The 17,765-nt window shown below is 43.9% G+C and overlaps 1 protein-coding gene and 1 pseudogene across 1 annotated transcript in view; both read right to left on the bottom strand.

Annotated features, from left to right (window-relative positions):
* FRMD4B (FERM domain containing 4B) overlaps positions 1–13,164 on the bottom strand; it is a 372,375-nt gene extending 359,211 nt beyond the window's left edge. Inside the window, exon 1 of the mRNA XM_054481543.2 lies at positions 12,734–13,164. The gene's annotated coding sequence lies outside the window, so the exon portion shown is untranslated. The remainder of the gene's footprint in view (positions 1–12,733) is intronic.
* Positions 6,215–9,366, bottom strand: LOC129032878 (histone H1.8-like; annotated as a pseudogene).
* Positions 13,165–17,765: the final 4,601 nt, after the last annotated feature.

The raw sequence follows: 17,765 nt of genomic DNA, 5'->3' as shown, positions 1-17,765 counted from the left end.
GCAAATTACCACTTGTCTGGGATCTGCAACCAGTTCCCTTAACTCCCAGGCCAGAGCTCTTCCTAACCCACTGTGCTGCCCACACTGCCCACTCTCTCCTCTCCACACCCATCCTCAAAGGGCAGGAGCCTTATTCCTGCCCTCCACTGCACTCAGAGCAAAGGAAGTTTCCCTTCCTTCCATCAAAGCACTAAATATTTTGTCTCACTAGAAATGGATTCCTTACTATTCTTGATTTCACAGAAGTTAGATAGTGCTTATTTTGTCCGGGGCACCCTTCTAAGTACTTTACAAATAATTACTTTCATTCTCAAAGCAACCCCATGAAGTAAGGACTATTATTTTCCCAGTCTTAAAGATGGACAACTAAAATGCAGAGAGGTTAAGATACTTGCCTGAGTTGAAGTAGTAGTGGAATTAGGAGACAAATTTTGGCAGCTGTCTCCAGGGCCACCGATTGACAACCACTACTCAACCCTGACACTCAATCACCTACCTATTTAGACTTTTAGAATACCCTGATTGGTCCTTTTTCCCATGATAACAGGAATTGACAAAGCACAGGCTCATGGGCCAACATCTACCCCCTGCTTGCTTTTGTAATGAAAAGTATACCAGAATACAGCCACACCCATTAATTTATGTATTGTCTGCAGCCATTCTTGCCCTACAAAGGCAGAATTGAGGAGTTGCAATACAGGCCATAGGACCCACAAAGCCTATTTTATTTAGTGCTGTAGCTTGGATAAGGGTTGTTTGTCCCCACCAAATCTTATGTTGAAATTTAATGCCCGATGTTGGAGGTGGGTCCTAATGGGTAGTGTTTGTGTCATGGGGATGGATCCCTCATGAATAGATTAATGCCTTCACTCAAAGGCAAGTGAGTTCTCACTCTATTAGTTTTCACAAGAGCTAGTTGTTAAAAAGAGTCTGGCATGCCTCAACCCTCACCTCTTCCCTCCTCTCTCATCATGTAATCTCTGCACACACCAGCTCCCGTTCCCTTCTACCATGAGTGGAAGCAGCCTGTGGCCCTGACCAGATGCAGCCCAATCTTGGACTTTCCAGCCATCAGAATCATGAGTCAAATAAAACCTCTTTTTTTTTTTTTTTTTTTTTTTAATAAATTACCCAGCCTCAGGTATACCTTTATAGCAACACAAAATGAACTAAGACGTTTAGTATCTGGCCCTCCACAGAAAAGGTCTGCCAACTTCTTCATTAAAGAATTGCCAAGCTTTCCTCTGACTGCAAGTTTCTTGATTATGCTGCTTAATCATAATGCAGAAAATCCTATAATCCCTCCCAAAGCCTTAGCATACACAGTGATGAATTCACAGGTTAGACTTCTAGAAACTGCAACCGTGTAGATGTCTGGGAACCCAGAAATCAGCAAAAATGCCTTTAGAACTCCACTTAACGAAAAACATACCAATAAGTTCCACAAAATAGGCACAGACCTAATCTTGGGCCCTTACCTGGGCAAAGGCTTTTAAAGCAACAGGACAGACAGAAATACCCAAAGAGGGGCAGAGAGGAGAAACAGAAGAAGTAGCTTTTAAAATAACTGGCAATAGGTATCTTGCAGTTAGAGAGACATGGGTTCAAATCTCAACTCTACCACTTACTACTTATCTCTTAAACTTCAATTTTTACCTGTAAAGTAGGAGGAATAATAATGATCATTTCTTGGAGTGGGGTGGACGGTTTAGCCAAGATTATAATGTATATGAATTCTTAGCATCCTGCCTGGGATTTGCTAATGACTCAGAGGAGCTATATTATTAGTAATAATGGTAACTCTAAAAGAATATGGATCTGTGACTATTTACATAGAGGCTCTCAATCCCACACAATTCAGCTGTCAATAACAGGATTATGGTACAGAACAAAAAGCAATCTTTATCATGATAACCCCAGGTCAAGAAAAGATGTAGCCACATTTATATGTACCAAGCAAAAAAAAGGAAAGAACCATATGCCATGTTTTCATCAAAGAAAGTTTAAGCAAAGAATAATGTGTGTACAAAGAGGTAAGCTTCAATCACCTGGAAAAATCACCCAAGTGAAACAAATTACTTATTCCTTGACAACACTATATAAATGAAACTGTACATGGGGCGGAAAAAATGTTTGCATTGTAGGCTCTGCAAGATGACAAAGTTACATTTCCCACTCATCATTTAGTGAAAGCATCTATTGAATAGCATGAACCTTTGCTGACAAACTGCCAATTTTTAAATACCCTTTATCAGCATCATTTTCATAGCTTTTCTCTGAGATCCAGAAAAGATCAAAGATCAGTTTCCAGTATGCTTTTCCAAGTGTAATCAAGCTCAGTGCTAGAAAGTACAATGAGAACCACTCATGATCTGAACTGTTTAAAGCAGCTGAATCATTGCAAAAACAATTTCTTCCTCTTAATGTGTTTGAATCAAACTTTTGACCTCTAGTAAACTGGATGCCCCATTCTTTCAGGCAGTAAAAGAGCAGCTAGACTGGGAACCTGGAGGTATATAAAACACTACACTACTTTTTTTTCTCTTAAATATACAAATTGAATTACTTTAACACAGTTGGAGCAAATGACCATGATATGTCCTCAATTTAAGTCTTACAGCCCAACTGGGATGGCGTTCTGTGTTCCCAGTCTAGGGGCACATGGTTTTCATTAGTTTGTCAGGATTCTGCATTTCAATTTGCACATTTAAATAAATGCAATTAGTTCATTCGTGATGGCCCCACATACCCTTATCTTTTCTGATTTATTGAATAAGCCACACTCTCTTAATGTTTTGAGATTTGTCTAAATACTAAAAGGTTATTTGATATGACAAGTTACACCAAATACCACTTTTACTGCATGACAAATAATTATACTGAAACTTTCCACTGATAACACTTCCACTGATACACTGCTTAGGAAGCCTTTTAAGTGCATCTATCTGACATTTAAAAAAAATTAAAGTAAGACTAGTGCAGCCGACACAGATAAAGTGCAGGGTGCACACTTCTGGTTGTTCATAGCATAAATGTTTAAAGGTGGAAGGATCTCAAGTGTCAATACCCATTTGACAAATCCAGAGAGCTAATGAGCAGGTTTCTGGTCAGTCTGCTGCCAAGGTGGGATCAGAACTTGGCCTTCCTGGTTGTTGATCCAGTGCCAATTCCAGCTCCCCTCTCTCCCCAGCCCCTCCTTTATCTGGCAGAACTCAGGTTGAGTATTAAACTTGGATGAAGCAGGGCCAAAGCTGGCCATGCAAGCTTTGTGCCTGTCCCGCATTCTGGTCACATATGAGCCTTCTGCTCTTTTGCAAAGACTGAATTGATGGGATGGGCTCAGTCAGGTGCAACAAGGGAAGCCCGACAACAATCCTTAGCCACATCCATTGTTGGGTCCCCCACCGACGCTGTCGGCTGTTATAAGCACCAGCTAGAAGATGGATGCTGGTATTTCCAGAAAGACCTTTTGAATCAGGAGGGGCTGTGACGGGCCCCATGCTGTGGCAAGAGCATTTCCAATAACTGTCTGTCTAGGCTACTTAGTGATTTCCAAAGTCAAGCTCTTCCTCACTGTGACAACACATTCAGTGTTTATTTGGGGGGCAGTTTTACAATGCCGAAAATTCCATTGTGGTAATAGTTTAGTCAGCAAGGCAGAAAGGAATGACATCTTTTATAAATAATGATTAAGGACAACCTATTTGATAACTTTGGATGCTTGTTCAGGATCTGTTGTAGGGGGCAATAGTCTCATTTGGAACAAAATGAACCATTAGAATCTTCTGTGAGGCAGGCTCTTGGGAGAGAAAGGCAAGCTCTTATGCTGTGACTGTCAAGGACAACAAAAACAGAGACTCTTGCAACATGGTGGCAAAGAGCACAAACTCCATTCTGAGTTTGAATTCCAGGTGTGTCACTTACTAGCTGTGTGATTTTGGACAAGTCACTCGCCCACTCCAAGCCTCAAGTTTCCACCTCTGCAGAATGTGGGTTATTGTGGGTCATTGTAGTGATGGAATGACATGCTGCTTGGAAAGTACTTGGCAAATGCCTGGCCCCTGGCACTTATAGGGGCTCAATAAAAGGTAGCCATTATCATCAGACACCAGTTAATGGGGCTTGTGCTTTGAAAAGGGGACTTATTCTGATCCAACATTCCATGCTGATTCTCTGTGTTAATCAGATTGTTGCTGAAATATCCACTGTGGTCTTTTTTGAGTCTTCCCTGCTACTTCCGTCCTTCCTCCTACTTATCAAATGCTCTGGAACTCTCCACTTGCTGCTGCGAATCTTTCAGGCCCAAGCGCAGTCCCATCCCATGCACCCCATGCTACCATGCCACTGCAGCAACTCCAGACAGATCACCATACCTCTTATTTGGTGTCTGGATAGGGGAGTTCACCTTCCATGTTCATTCACATCTCCTCTTCCTAACATGATTACGCTTCTGGGAGACAGGGATTTGCCTTACATATCCTCTACAGCACTCAATACATGCCCAAGAATCTTCCAGGTTCCCTGATCCCTTGCTACGCAAAGTGTGGCCCACAGACCAGCACCGTTGGCACCACCTGGAGCTTGTTAGACATGCAGTCTCAGGCCCCGTCCCAGATCTGCTGAATCAGAATCTCATCCCCAAGTGGTTTGTGTGCACCAAGTTCAGGAAATATCCCTCTAGTCCAGTATTTCCCAGACTTCAGTCATTCACATCTTCCCTTCATAGGTTTTGCCATTTTCCAGTACAATCTACACTATGTTTTACCTAATACATATTTTTACCCTGACACTATTTCTTTCTCAGCCTCGTCCTAAGCAATGCTATTCAATCTGTTAATAGTTTGTTCAGCAAGGCAGAAAGGAATATAATCTTTTACAAGACATGAAGGTCTAGGTGAATTTTTTTTCTGGTACACATTAAAATAAGTAGCTAATAAGGTAAAATGTTTCTCTATCTATCATCTAAAATTAACTCATGTACCACCAGGCATATACCTACCCGCTTTAGTAAACACAGCTCTAGACTTTTTGTAGCTGGATTAGAAGACATCTAAGTCCAGTGCTCCTGAACTGTATCTGTGCCTACTCAGCATGGTTACCCTATGGGGTGAATGCATTTGTCTTCAAGACAGAGATGGTTGTGGGAGGCTGAAAACCTAGGTTCTAGACCTGCATCATCCCTTAATGACTTGTCATGTCACAGCCTCTCTTTGGGGCTCATTTTTATGGGTTAGGTCATCTCAAGGCTCCCTTCCAAGTAAAAAAATATGACATTATAATTATGAGATCAAAGGCTTTGGAGTCAGAATGACCTGAAGTTGAAATTAAAGCTCTGTTACTTGTTAATTTCATTGAATCTCAGTTTTCCTCATCTGTAAAATGGGCAATAAGTGGACATAACACCCATCTCAAAGGATTTGTAAGAAGAAAGAAAACAACTGAAAAATGCCTAGCTTAAAATGTGGCACATAGTTGGTGTTCAACAAATAATATGAATTATTATTTTTTCCTAGCCTCTACAAAGCACAAATAATAACAGCTAGAATATTTTTTAGTATTTACTCCACAGCAGTCACTACATGAAACACTTCTTTATATTTTGTCATTTAATCCTCAAAATAACCTGATGAGGTAGGAATTCCTATAATCCCCATTTTATAGATGAAGAAACTGAGGCACAAAAAAAGGTTAAGTCACTTGGTCAAAGCACACGTTTAGTAAGCAGCAAAGATAGATCTGAGTGTAGATCCTCTGAAGCTACAACCAGTATTCACAACAATGACCTGTCCTGCCTTCTTATAAAACACTGGTCAACATGCAGACTTTGCCAGCTCAACAAATATTATGTGATTTTGGCCAAGTGGCAACCTCACAACCAGTTTCCTTGGCTGTATAGTGAGGGGCGTTAGGAGTCCCCACCTAATAGGGTGTGGTGAGCATTGAATGAGGGCACCCTCATGGACATCACAGAGCAATTCCCAGCACAGATGAATTGGTAACCATGTGCTGCTATCATTACCATTAGTTCTACTATTATTTGTTGAGCCTTTACATCTGCACAAGATTTTGTGTGTGTGGCGGGGGTGGCGGGGCGTGGCAGAAGAAACAAAAGTCTTTATTGATAAATAGCTTACGATGAAATAAATAGAGCAGTGGTTTGTTGAAGAATAAAAACTAGGGCAGTGACTCGGTCTCTCTGCCCCTGCCTCCAGCCCTAGGATACAGCCCCCTGGCTAGATACTTCAGAAGAGGAGACCGTAATGGGCAGTCCAGCCTTTCCCGGGCCCTTGGGGGTCTCTGTTTTCCTAGACAGGTGTGCAGGCACCACCTTGGACCCAATGCCCTTAGCAGGAGAAGCAGCCTTGGCGTTTGGCCCCTGCCCAGCCCCCTGGGCAGCTGCCCCTTTAGGAGCCTTGGCCTTGGCTACCACCTTCTGGTCGAGGAAGCAACACCATTCTTGACCTTGCTGACAGTGGGTTTTGAACTCTTACTCCCAGCTTTCATTTTCCTGTGGTCCTCACATCTCGGCTGCTCCTGCTGCCCCTGGCCTTTGCCTTCCTACTGAGCCCGCTGGCACTGGAAGAGGCCTGCGTGGCCTTGTCTGGCTTAGGGGTGCCTTCCTAGCCTCACCCGGCTGTGGCCTGGTGTCCTTGGCCGCACTGCCTTGCTTGCCGACCTTCTCTGTGGCTGCACCTGGCTTGGAAGGAGCCTTCTGCACCTCTGCTGGCCTCTTGGCTGCCTTCTTCACCTTGCCCGCGTTGGGAGGATCCTCCTTGGCCTCACTTGTTTTCTTGGGGTCCTTCCCCTTGGCCTCTCCTGCTCTCCTGGGGACAATCAGGGGGCCATCTCCCTGGGCTGGATTTTCCTCTTGTGCTTGGGATCTAATTTGAAGCTGTCAGTGGCCCCCCTGGCTTTGGAGTTGAGGGGCCTGGCGAGGAGGCTGTGGCACATGCCAGTGGCCAGCGCCTGCTTCAGCAGGTACTTGAAGTAGAGGACATCCACCGTTGGGTACTTGTGCAGGATATAGAGCTTGATGGCCATTGCCAACGTGCCCCAGCGCTACTCCCCCGCCTGCAGCGCCTCTACCACCGTGCGGGGAGTGGGGGGATAGTGGGGAGGGTGAGAGGGCAGGAGGCAGCATGCCACCGGGAAGCTGCTGCAGCTCAGGCCTGGCTTTTCAGATTCAGGAGACCTGGATGATCCTGCTGTGGAAGTCGAGGAGAGTGAGATGTCACTGGTGACGCTCCCAGGAGGGGAGGTATCAGTAGTTTTATCCTTCAGTTATGGTAAGCACTTCCTCAGTTTAATTTTTTTAATTTTTTATTTTTTGAGACAGAGTCTTGCTCTGTCGCTCAGGCTGGAGTGCAGCGGCACTATCATGGCTCACTGCAGCCTCAACCTCCTGGGCTCAAGTGATCCTTCCACCTCAGCCTTCTGAGTACCTGGGATTACAGGAATGTGCCACCACACCCAGGTAATTTTAAAAATTTTAAGTAGGGATGAGGTCTTCCTAGGTTGCCTAGTCTGGTCTTGAACTCTTGGGCTCAAGGAATCCTCCTGCCCCGGCCTCCCGAAGTGTTGGGATTACAGGCATGAGCCACTGCACCCCACCAGGAATTCTTTATCAGATAATTTAATCTATTAAATGATGCCTAGTCATGGCACCCTAAAATAGTAGCCTTTATACATGGGGTGGCCACATAATTTATTGTCCAAACTGGAGGCACAGACATTAACCAGGATTGACCCAGGTAAGCCAGCACGATCACCCTGCTTCTAGGGCCCCTGTGCTGTGAGTGAACATTGTCCTCGCAACTGTACACACTAGGGCCCCCTTTCCCACTGGAAAACTGTACATGAAGTGACAGAGGACAATTAAAAGCAGCACATCTCTAAGGACAAAGTAACACAGACCCAAATAAAGACCTCAAGGCTGAAGAGCTACAGAATAGAGCACTCATTTGCCCTGGGCTTTAAGGAGGTGTATTCTTCAAATACTTTGCTCTAAGACACTACTTAAATAACTGCTTTCATTAGATTAGCATGGCAAACTGATTCAAATAAATGTCTTCCAAGATTTGCACATAAATGAAAACAGGATCACGATCACCCCCTTGTAAGAGGTTTTGGGACTGCTGTGGGTTTTTAATCAATATATCTGCCTTTTTCTTCTCAGTGTCATTGGAAAATAAAGTAACTACTATCAATTTGACTTGTTCTGCATCTTGATCTCATAAGTCCTGATATTGACCACATTAAAAGTGACAGCTAAGGTTTTCCTTACACACATGAAAAATCATATTGATAATCTATTTGCCTGAATACAATTCAGCTCATTTTCCATTATTTGGGGCATCAAAAAGAAGAGGAATCAGCCTATGTGCATTAGGCACTTGTACCCTGTGGTGAACATTTATTCCAGACTTTCTTAGCCTTAATTTCCCCCCTTTCCCACAACTGTATTCATGTGGCAGTCCAGGCCTCTGATGTCCTCTGTCTACATGGTCTGGGTAGGACTCCACTGCTGGGGCAAAGCCCTCAACCTCTGCAGAAGCCACTTAGCACAGATTTCCTCCAGCCGTGCCAACTGGGCGACTCAGAGCTGATTTTGAAACTTTCTGTTCAATAACTGGGGAAGGGGAGTTTTTTGGTTGCTGGACTTGAACTTGAAACTGTGTAAATGAGCAAGTGTTATATGGTCATCTTGTCACCCAAGAAGGACCCCAATACACAGAGGAAAGAAGAAAAAGGCAGACCTGAGGAATGAAAAGAAATCAGATCCTGAAGTCACTGTTTAGCCCTAAGCAAGATGCTCTTGAAGTCAGTCCTACCCATGTAACTTTTAGTAACCTGAATCCATATGTAAGAAAAAAAATATATTGTATATATGCATATACATAATACCCTAATACCACTTAAAATTGGGTTTGTAACTTATTATCAAAATAGCACTAACAGACACATGCATCCTGTGGCAGTGCTTTTCAAACTTTTTGATGGCTAAGAATCACATTTTATACTGCAACCCACAATGCACATAGGAGTGACTCAAAGTTTCATGAAATTACAGAACTCTTATAACATATGATGATGCTGACACTTGCTGTCTTGTTATACCTAAAAAAAATTACTGGTAGTAACCCACTAAATGGATTTTATGACCTTCATATTGAAAAAACACTGTCTTATGAGATTAGGTTAAAAATTGATTTCACCAGGAAGAATGAGATAAGAAATGACATGATAATTTCAGTAAATCCAGTCATTGGGGAGAATAAGAGATTTGGCTTCTAAATTACCTAGAGGGTTTATCAAGCATCTAGCAACAGAAAATTGTTATCTTACCACTTCTGTCTGACTGCCCATGGCACATATTTGGCAGAAGAGGAGAAAAAAAATCTTACTGACTTAGAAATAAATGAATTATCCTCCAAAAATCTTCCATCTAAAACAAAACAACAACCACATTGAAAAAGGGAGAGACACGTAAGTAAAGGAAGATACATGTAAGACCTACTGATGAGTTGAGTACATTATTTATCTATAGGCTGGTGATAGTCATTTCAGTGAGCCTCAGCCCTCCCGAACATATAAAAATAGTGCATTCATGATAAGATCAGATCTCTGGGGCAGATTTAAAGGGAGAGATAGAGTGAGAGATCACTTGCAGTATAAGCCTCAAACCTTCACTTATGTGTGTAAGATAACTATGAAGATTTCCTGCTAGAAAATTACTGCAGGCTGGATAAGGCAGGGTATTTTTAACTGTTTTCCATGTACCCTATTTGTATTGTAAGCTAGCCAAAACTTTCTTTTTGTTTGCTCAAAGCATGCAGAGTCTTGATTAAATCTGTGGAATCAAACGGAGAAGTAGGATTCTCAGGCTTGCTGAAACTAGAGGCCAGCGACAATAAACATTACTGAGAAAACTTCAGCTGATTTGACACTTGGGAGTGGCTGTGAAGTTAACTCCTCCCACACTTTTCTAGATTAGGCTCAAATGCAACCATCTGCCTGTTTGAAAAAGCCCATTCACTTTTCTGCCACTAAGATAGAAATTTATTAATTTCAAAACAAAGTGAAGTTTAATACAGGAAAACAGGATCGTGATCACCATGATCACTTGCAGGGGAAAGATCTTCTGAGAACTTCCCCATGGATAATGAAAACTAAACCTCAAAATACGGTATTTAGGTAATTTTTTTCATGTTCCAGCACCATATTGTTTAAATGCATTCCACCTGCATTTCTGAATTTAAGCAAATAAAAAGTTTGATTAATATTACTTGCAGATGTCACAAAGAAGTGATTAAACTTCTACCATTCAATAAGTCCTTGGAGTTGTCTAAATTTTTCTCACCCTTTTTAGGAAATGTAAGCACTGTTCAAAAGGGGTGTGTGTGTGTGTTACTTTTTATTACAATATTTTCAGATTACAAAAAGGAAGAATTGGCCGGGCCCGGTGGCTTACGCCTGTAATCCCAGCACTTTGGGAGACCGAGGCGAGTGGTGGATCGTTTGAAGTCAGGAATTCAAGACCAGCCCGACCAACATGGTGAAACCCGTCTCTACTAAAAATACAAAAATTAGCCGGGCGTGGTGGCACATGCCTGTAATCCCAGCTACAAGGGAGGATGAGGGAAGAGAATCGCATGAGCCTGGGAGGCAGAGGTTGCGGTGAGCCGCGATCGCGCCACCGCACTCTAGTCTGGGTGACAGAGTTCGAAGAAAAAAAAAAAAAAGGAAGAATTGTAGAAACACCAATACATCCATCGCCTGTCTTGTGACACTTAATTTAGAGACAAAAATATATACACAGTGCTTACTGAGTGTCAGTCTCTCTTAAACATCACCTTTTTAATTTATTAAAAACATATGGGCTGGGTGCCGTGGCTCACGCCTGTAATCCCAGCACTTTGGGAGGCCGAGGCGGGAGGATCTCAAGGTCAGGAGATGGCGACCAGCCTGGCTAACGCGATGAAACCCCGTCTCTATTAAAAATACAAAAAATTAGCCAGGCGTGGTGGCGTGCGCCTGTAATCCCAGCTACTCGGGAGGCTGAGGCAGGAGACTCGCTTGAACCCGGGAGGCAGAGGTTGCAGTGAGCCGAGATCGGCCACTGCACTCTAGCCTGGGCGACAGAGTGAGGCTCTGTCTCAAAAAAAAAAAAAAAAAAAAAAAATATATATATATATAAAATATATATGTACACACACACGTATATGGTAGTTATTGTTATTGTTATTATTTTCTTCATCCTCATTAACACCACCACTGCAGCACATCCCTTTCAGAGACACTGTCTTGTTAAGAGCCTGGCATCTGAAATTAGATCTTATATAAACCACAGATTACTGATGGGACTTCCGGTAAGTTACTTAACCTCTCTCAAGGGCTAGGTTACCACTTCATGGATTATGGATGATGCCCCAAAAGTGCCTACCAGGATGCCTGGCACACAGTAAGCTCTCTAAACCACCATTCTTCACAGCATGTGTATGACAGATGAAAGTGCGTCTTGATGAGGTTAAGTAAGGCGAAGCTGCTTTTCTTCCCCTCCAGACATTTGATTTGGAAACCCCACAGATCCATTCCCTTTAGGATGGGAAACAGCACGTCGGGGATCGCGCTATAATCTCGTACACATCTTCCGAGTTGGCTAGTAAATTTCTGGGGGCGACACTACCTAATCTTCAAGCATCAACCAGCTTCCCGGAAAGACTGCTGCCATCAGCACCCTAAGGTCTTTCTTCCCGAAAGGCCCAGCCTCTAGTCGCAGCCGTCTGGGTACCAGCAAACACACCAAATCAGTTCGCGAAGTTCAGAGGACTTGGCTCTGGTATGTTTACAAGTCCTAACAGATCGCAGGAATGTTCAGGATAATTATTACCCCACCCAGGAGCGCCCAGCCCAACCCTCTCACATCTGGAAGGAAGCGGCCACACAAAGGAGAGCGAGAGAGAGAGACCTCCTCCTGCGGCTGCTTTCTCAGGCTGGAGAAGATTTAATACACGTCTCACCCCTTTTGTGAACAAGAGCAGGCACTGTTCAGTATCTTTCAAAGCACAGGACATCCAGTGCAAGGGAAGAGTTTGTCCTCTATTCCAAACGAAATGGCACTTCTCAAAGTAGGAGCTAAAAATTATATTTATTTTTTCCTCCCCAGATGAAAATGAAAAGTGAAGTACTCCACAAAATAAGAAGCGATTCACATGCACACTACCTCTCCAACACAAGAGCTGCTAGGATCTGAAACACCTATTTGAAAAGAGCAGCCAAACCAAACCCTTAGTGTCGTCTGCTAACTCCAGGGATTTCCCCCCACTCTTTTCGCTGCCTTTTAGAAGTATCTCTGGGGGCCAGATCTGGGCTTCATCAGCTCTTCTCTCGACCTCCCACGAACGCGCGGCAACCAAAGCACGCGGTCCCCGGCGGCGCGTTTGCAAACCCCACCAACGCCAAAGCCTCGAAACCGCCAAACTTCCTGTCTCCATACCACCAAAGCGACCAAAGCGCCGTGCCAAGTGCCCCAGGGACTCCAGCGGAGGCTGCACTAGATCCCGAGCCCCAGGGCGGGGTTTTCTGCTCTCCCAAACTCCTGGGACCCGCACCTCCACTGGGGGTCTCCAAACGTGCGCGCTGCGCCCGGGGCGCACCGGGCGCGCCTGTGGCCGCGTCTGGCGGCCGCGCCCTGGCAGCAGGCTTGGGGAGCCTGGGGCGGTCGCCCACCTACCTGCTCCGCCGCCTCCTCCCTGCGGCGCTCCGGGGCTGTAGACGGCTACTTTATTGTCTCGGCTGCGCACCGCGCGGGACCTGGGGACCCGGCTCTGCGCCAGTCCTGCAAGTCCGCTCTGCGCTGTGCCTTCCCCGGCGGCGGCTGCCTTCCTCTTCTTCCTCTTCCTCTCTGTCCAAGCTCCAGCTCAGCACGTGAGCCACGCAGCCCGACTCCCGGGATCTCTGGGCAGCCAGCGCCTGCCGCATCCCCCGGCCCGGGTCTGCAGGTCGCCCCCGCCACCGCCGCTCGCCGTGCGTCCTCGCTTTGATCCACACTTACAGCTGTACCCGGGGACGCCTTTCTCGTGTCCTTGCGTCCTGCCTGCCTCCTCTCGCTGTCAGCCGGGGCTTTCGGCTCCCTCTCTCCCCAGCTGCCCCCGCCCGCCGCCTCTCCGGGGGCTGGGGCGGCCGCTGCCAATGAGGCTCGGCTGATGCGCTGTTCCGGCCCAGTCATTGTATCGGGAGGGAAGGAAGGGGAGGGGGAGAGGGAGGAAGGGAGGGGGCGCCCTCGGCCCCCGCCGCACGCGGCTGCGGGCTGGGCTAGCCTTCCCCGACAGAGAAAGGGCGCCGGTGCCAGGAGGCGCGGAGCGGCGCCTGCCAGGAGGAGGGAAAAGAGGGGGTCACCAGCCCGCGCCTCTCCATCGCTCCCTCCGACTCCTCCAAGCTCTGGGCGGGACTTGATTCTGCCTCCCCGGCTTCAGGCATCCCAGGACCTGAGTGCTGTTAGAATAAAGGATATGAGGCACCGGTGGCAGAGGGAGGCGCAGAATACACCCAGCCACCCAAGAGGGGCTGGCGAAATGACTTCTGAGATCCCCGCAGATCTGAAACCATAGCACTTGAAAGACAGAAAGAAAAAAAAAAAAAAGGCAAGCCTATCCCATATCAGGCATTTATCCCTAAGAACAATTTTTGTTTTATTATGCGTTCTTTACATGAAACTCGGGAGTCTCAGAGAGGTTAGCTCAAAATAGCTGATGAGTGACAGGGCAGAGATTCCAACTTGATCTGGTGCTGAGTGTAACACAGCAAATGGGAGAGGAAGGAGAGGAAGGGAGGATTCTTCATGAACGACTTCCTATTGAGAGTTTTTATATTCTCTTCAAATGAGTTGACAAGGAGAGCACCAAAGGTGCTCTGAGAGGGCTGGGAGAAAATATTTCCCAAACAGCCTTAAATGTATGTCCCGTCACCAGACTTCACTTCTCCACACACCATGAATTAATTTTTCTCTACACACTATGAATTGATTTATTTTAAAAAGCATATCCATTTTTAAAAATACTTGTCTCACAACTACACAATCACATAGCTTTGGATTTTTGTTGAAAATTATACTGATTTATCCAATATCAATATTTTAAAGACTCCACAGTTTCTGTGACCCTGGTTTTGGCCTTTCTTCCTCCTTCTCCTCCGTCTTCCCCTCTTCCTCCTCCTTCTTCCCCTACCTGTCTTTCTCCCCCTTCCTCCCTTCTTTTTTGACAGGTCACCAGCCTAGAAAAAGAATGGGGGCACGGGGCATCTTGATTTCACAGGCCCTGGTGTAGCTGCTACTGACATGAGGGAGCAAGTAGCAAGCAAGATCTGAAGTAGTAAAGGCTCAAGATGGCATGATGTGGAATATTGTACGTGTGCAGAATGAGGTTTAATTACATTTGCTTCCGATGTTGAATGGATGTTTGCTTTTAATTAAATAGAATATATTGAATGAATAGCTAACATTTATTGAGTGGTAATTACATGCCCTGCCTCCCCACCCTGCCCCCAAGACTTGAGCTAAATAAGCACTTCTCTTGGCATCATCGTATTGCGTTCTCCTGGGAGAATGGGAGTGGACTGAAAGCCCCCTGGGGCCAGGGTCTAAGTTTGCCTTGTTCAGCATCAGGCACATAGCAATGGCTATTCAGTGTCAGTTGAGTTAAGGGAGCCCTGTTTTACTGAGGAGGAACCTGAGGCTCTGAGAGGTTAGTTGACCTGCCCAATAGTATGAAACTAGAAAGTGGCAGTGCCTATCTATAAATGTAGGTCTGGTAACTCCCTATCCATTGCGCAATACAATGTATTCAACAGGTACTGGAGCATAAGGACCCCAGGTAGGGGAGTGATGCAATGAATAATGGTTTGCCCAGTGCTCACAAATGCCACAATTTCTCCAGAGAAAAAATAAATACATGTAGCATAGTCATTAGAAAACACTACAGAGTGTAGGGCAAAATGGAACAATGCAGGTAAAATGTACGGCCCAAGGCTGGGCATCTAAGAAGTGTTTGGCATTTATTATGTTTGGGGAAAAAACTGGATACAGACTATTACATGAAAATGCAATGTAAGAGATGTCAGAAAAGTTCATCTTTATTGGTGAGAGTAGTCCAGAAGAATTTCCTTGAAGATGTGGGATATTTACTGGATTTTCTTAGAGCAAAGGGGCTCTGGCTTAAAAATAGGGGCTCCAGGTTCTATCTGGGTTTGAAGCCCAGTTTTTCAAAATACTCAGCCTTTCTAGGCTTCATTTGCTTTTTCTGTTAAACAGGGTTAATAATAATGCATTACTTATAGGGTTATTGTAAGGATTAAATTACTTAATATGTGGAAAGCATTTGGAATAGTGCCTCATGCATGATAAATGCTTAATAAAGACTAGCTATTATTATTAAAGGAGGGAGTCTGCTTTCTTTCCGACTTCAATCTTCTGAAAAATAAATATTTACGGAATAAATATTTATGGAATATTTATGGAAAACAGCAAAATTAAAACCACAACACAATTGAACCTACAAAACTTTTTTCCTTTATTTTATCCTAATACAGAATTATCAACCTGGCTGCATATTAGAGTTCTGGGGGATGTTTTTTGTCTATTTGTTTGTTTGTTTGTTTTCAATACTGGAAACAATTATATTAGAATCTCTGGGGGTGGAGTTTGGGCATCAGGATTTTCTTAAAGCTTTGTAGCTGAAATCATTATACAGTAAGCATTGGAACCACTGAAATGTCCATAGGATGTCCGTAGGAACTACCTGAAACCTACTCACGGACTACCTATTTGGATTCTGTATTATAGACTTGGCTGCGGGAACCACATCCAGAGGGAAAACAATGCATCCTTTACTTTTTGTGTGACTAGTAAATACCTAACTCTAGGATAGGTACTATGCTAAAACAAACAAACACACAAAAAACTGCAACAAACAAGATAAAAGAAATGAGTCTTGTCATTCAGAAGTTCATAATTTAGTTGTTGTGACGAGACAAATATATATGGACAAAGTGACAGCAAGGAGCATGAAGAGGAAACAATTCTGTCTTGAAATATATAATTTCCAGGTGAAAAATCAGGGCCTACCAACTGCTGTATATATAATAAAATGGTTTTGATGCAAGAGGGTGTTAGAAATTCCCCAGACCCGTATTTCAAGCCCTCAGTCTTATACAGTATGAAGGAGTGTGACATGAGATTCAGCTATTGAATTAATAAGAACATGTATCATAAATATTTTATTTTCTAAATTTAAAGTTATTTTTATATTTATTCATTTATATATCTGTACTAAGTATAGATATATGCTCATTGGAGAAGTTTTTTTTGTTTGTTTGTTTTTTAAGATGGGGTCTTACTCTGTCACCCAGGCTGGAGTGCAGTTGCGCCATCTCAGCTCACTGCAGCCTCTACCTCCCAGGTTCAAGCAATTCTCTCACCTCAGCCTCCCCAGCTGCTGGGGAGCTGCGGGGCTGGTGGGGTGTGCCACCTTGCCCAGCTAATTTTTGCATTTTTAGTACAGACAGGGTTTCACCGTGTTGGCCAGACTGGTGTCGAACTCCTGATCTCAGGTGATCTTCCCACCTCGGCCTCCTAAAGTTCTGGGATTACAGGTGTGAGCCACTGCACCCAGCCGAGAAGTTTTTGACAATATAAAAAATACATAAAGTAGAAATGAAAAATTATTTGCAAATTCACTACCCTGAATAAGTACCTTTGACATACATAGTCCAGACTTTTAAAAATGTACATACAAACACAAAACATACAAATCATCTATTATGTTGATATGCCATAATTTATTCACACAAGCCAATTAGTTATCTTTGATTTTTATTTTTCTTTTATGTACAATTTTAAAACCAAGGTTAAAAGGAGGTCATATCATTCCTACAGCACTATCATTTTCTTCAGAGTGTTTCTGCCTTTCAAAGATTTCCTGCTGGTTATTCAAATATGGGATAAGAGCATATATACTGCTTGCATATTTTATAGCTAAAGGCTTGTGAGTGGGCAGACGTTCATTAATTTGTAACAAGAACCCGTGCTCATGTTCATTAAGTGTTTTGCACATGTGGTCTCATTTTATTAGTGACCCTGTGAAGTAATCACCCTTTTTCACTCCATTCTACACATGAGAAAATTAACCCAGACGGGTGAAATGACTTGCTCATGGTCCTATAACTAGCAAGTCAGTAACTACAATTTGATCCCAGGTCTGTTTGACCCAGCGGGAATGAAGGTCTAGCCCGCCATGCCAGGAGACACATGGTACTTTTGTTATGAATATAATGACTTGGGTAGATCTCAGTGATTTCTGGATTTTCAATAGACTAAAAAAAATTGAATCACAATAACATTGGACATGTAAATAACCATACTTGTTGCTACTCAGGGTCAATTGTTGTGTTTTCTTTCTAAAGCACTCTTTAGATAACTAAGAACTGCTAATGAGAATAACAGCCATCCATTGATATACTTCAAGATATTTTGCTACTTCTTAAAGAGTACACCTTTGCAGCATATATTTCTGTGTAAGCCCTAGATATACTCTGCACCTTGAAGACACAACACACTGTAATCAACAAAAAGGAGGCCCATTATTTCATGCCTCCATGGGATGTTCATCATCACTGATGCCTCATCTTTCTATTTAAGCCCAGGGCCTTGAGATGAAATTAAAGCTATTTTTCACTAACCCAACCAAGGCTGATGTGTTTTATGCTCAAAT

The sequence above is a fragment of the Pongo pygmaeus genome, chromosome 2, assembly GCF_028885625.2.
Source record: "Pongo pygmaeus isolate AG05252 chromosome 2, NHGRI_mPonPyg2-v2.0_pri, whole genome shotgun sequence".
In the NCBI taxonomy this organism is placed as follows: domain Eukaryota; kingdom Metazoa; phylum Chordata; class Mammalia; order Primates; family Hominidae; genus Pongo; species Pongo pygmaeus.
Note: the sequence above shows the minus strand (reverse complement) of the source record. Positions and strands in the feature narration are given on the sequence as shown.